Source organism: Artemia franciscana, chromosome 15 (genome assembly GCF_032884065.1).
Source record: "Artemia franciscana chromosome 15, ASM3288406v1, whole genome shotgun sequence".
In the NCBI taxonomy this organism is placed as follows: Eukaryota; Metazoa; Arthropoda; class Branchiopoda; order Anostraca; family Artemiidae; genus Artemia; species Artemia franciscana.
Window position 1 is genome coordinate 2,785,353 of NC_088877.1, and position 3,138 is coordinate 2,788,490.

Genomic DNA, 3,138 nt, shown 5'->3' on the forward strand with positions numbered 1-3,138 from the left:
GGGCCTTAAGAACATTTTTTGGGTTTTTTAATAAACTCAAAACTGGGTATTTTAATTTGATTTGAACATCCGAGGGTGAGGATGTTGACTAAATCTGAGTGTTCCATTAAGGAATCCCAGTCCTGGGATTCCATTTTTGTTACAAACTCTTTAAACAAAAAAAAAATAAGGAAAATTTTTTTTACCCTATTACTTGGTTGTCATTATAATTTTGGTGGAAATAGGGTGGAGGACTAAACTATTAATATAAAATTGTTTTATATTTTTTTATCCTTTTTTTAAGGTACTATTTTCTTATCGTCAATATTAAGGAATTTTTGGTTAATTCTCTATAATTGTTAAGGAGAAGGAGATGCAATTTCCTCGGTTTTGTCTAATTTCGTTTTTACTGGTTTATATTTTAGTTTTTCCTCTAAACATTTTCCTTATCTATCATTTTTTTTAGCATATGAATTTGAGTAAAATGGTTTCTATGTTTTTTTTATAAGCAGAAAAAAAAAATAGGAAAATAATGTTGATTTGTCCATCGTTAACTTTAGATCCATTAGGTCTCTTAAAAGACTGAAGTGAAATCTCTAAATTGATTTTCATCTTGAAGGAATTTAGGTATGTTAAGGTAAATTACACTACCAGACACGTTCGTACTCGCAACTGATCTACTCAGAGTATACATTGCGTTGCTTTTCTTTCCTGATTACCTGGCCTTATTTTCTGTCTGGTAGGCTGTAATCAATGGCAAAAAATACTATCTTTACTTGTTTTTACATTTTTTTTATATCTAAAACAAAACAAGATAAGTTATGCCAGTTTGTTTAATTAAAGAATACATGGCAGAGGAGAATCCTTTTTTACCCAACTATACGTGGAGCGTTACCACCTACTCAACACCTCACACTTTCCGCTAATATTTGAATTTTGTCCAAAATCCTTAAAAACGTTTCCTGAAAAACAAGGGTCTACAAATTAGAATGATAAGAAGTTTTTTGAAAAGTAGGCTACTAAAAAACTCAGGATAAAGATTGAGGTGTCAAGGAGGGGCAATACCCCTCATGTACGTAATAATTTCTGTTCGTTTTAAGTTTTAAGGGTGCTCCTTACTTTCAGTTGAAAAACCTATTTTTTATCTAGTGGGATATTAAAAAAATCGCAACAAAAAGATTATAAACGGGGAGTCGCTAATAGACGTACCTTTAGTTGTGATATGTTTTTGCCCCTCCTTAACGGCTACCTAACGAGTTTTACACCTGTCATTGCGTGAGTAAACATGGGTTACCATTTTCGGTAAGCCAGATCAAAATTTTTGTTCTTTTCTCAAATATCCTATAATGACACAAGAGAGTGCTTTAGAACAAATTCTAGAACGGCTAGATAATTTTAGCGAAGATTAGATATAATAAAGACTCCGCTAATCAATAAAGATTTTAACGAAGTCAAGATATAACAAAGACTCCGCTAATCAATAACGATTTTAGCGAAGTCTAGTTACAATTAAGTCTAGATATAATAAAGACTCCACTAGTCAATAACGATAGGATTGATTAGAAAGGTAAATTATTTAAAAAATATACTCTTGAACTCAAACCACTGCCTATAAAGACTAGAAACAGAACAATAACGAGGAAATGTAATTATTTAGAACTTGAAGTACCCTTTTAGACCACATAAATCTCTTAAAGATGAGATGTCTCAAACCTGGCTTTCTAATTCTTCACTATATCGTCAAGATGTTGAAGATGCTTTTAAGATTGAAAGCTATCATAAAGATGAAACAGTCCTAGTTAAGCTTCATTTAAAACAAACAGAGGACGCCCTGTTATGAAATTGCCATATATGCTCATGACCTGATCTTTCCTTGGCCCCTGACAGCACAGTAACACAAAGAAATTCTCAAAACGAATCAAAACCTGTAAAAGCCAAACTAACCAATGAAGGAAGAAAAGTAAAACTATGAGGCACCCAATCAGAGGCAACACTGTAGCATTGCCTAAAGTATAGGCCATACGGCTCCAATGTTTTATCGTTATACTTTTTTTTCTCAAAGGCACTTCATATGGAAGGAGTTGTCGCATAAACTTTAGAGTCTACTCATTCAATTGGAAATCAGAAGCTCTAGCGCCCTTTTCAGGAGTCAAAAGTCATCGGAGGATAACTAGCCCCCCAGCCCTTTTTCCCAAAATACATCCGATAGAAGTTTGAGATAGTAATTTTGTTAAAAATAGTTCGAAGATCATATAATAAAAATTTGGGGTCGACGTAGCCCCCCCCCAGGGCCTGGGGCAGCCGTTATAAGTTATGCCTCGGGGGCATACATGGCTCTTATAGAATGGATGCTCGTATAGTCTTCAGAAAGAGCTCGATTGATTGGAAATTGAAAGTTCTAGTTCACTTTTTAAGAGCCAAAAGAGATCGAAGGGCAACTAGCGCGAACGCACCCCTTTTCCCCAAACCCATGCCATAAGAATTTGAGATAGCCATTTTGCTAAAAGTAGCTGAAACATCTGCTTATAAGACTCTGGGGTCATCAAAAACCTCCAAAGCCCGGAGATAAGTGTTTTAAGTTATGCCTCAGGGGCATATAAGGTTTTCAGTAGGGGGAGATCGTAAAGACTTCAAAAGTGGCTCATTTGATTAAAAATTGAAAGTTTTATTTACCTTTTATGAGTCAAAAGAAATCAAACAGCCTCTTTCCCCTCTTTCCCAAACACAGACACTCTTTTCCCCAAATGCATCCACTCGAATTTTCAAGATTGCCAGTTTGATTGAAATTGTCCAACGATCAGATAGCAAAAACATCGGGGTCACAATAATAAACCTCGGAAGGGACTCAAATGATTAGAAATCGAAAGTTCTAATTCGCTTTTTAACAGTCAAAAGTGATCCGATGGTAACTAGCTCCCCTCCCCTCTTCAATCCTTTCTTCCCAAACAGTGTCGGATCAAATATTTTTGCATAGCCATTTTGTTCAAAATAAACCAAAACAAAGACTCCAGGGATAACACAGTCCGAAAAGACCCCTTTCCCCCCAAGTGAATCTGGTCAAAAAAATCGTTTAAACGATCAAGTAACAAAAACTCAAAACCTGAGGGATGTGTTGAAAGCTATGCCCCGGTACAGGTAAGGTTTTATGTAAGGGGTAGT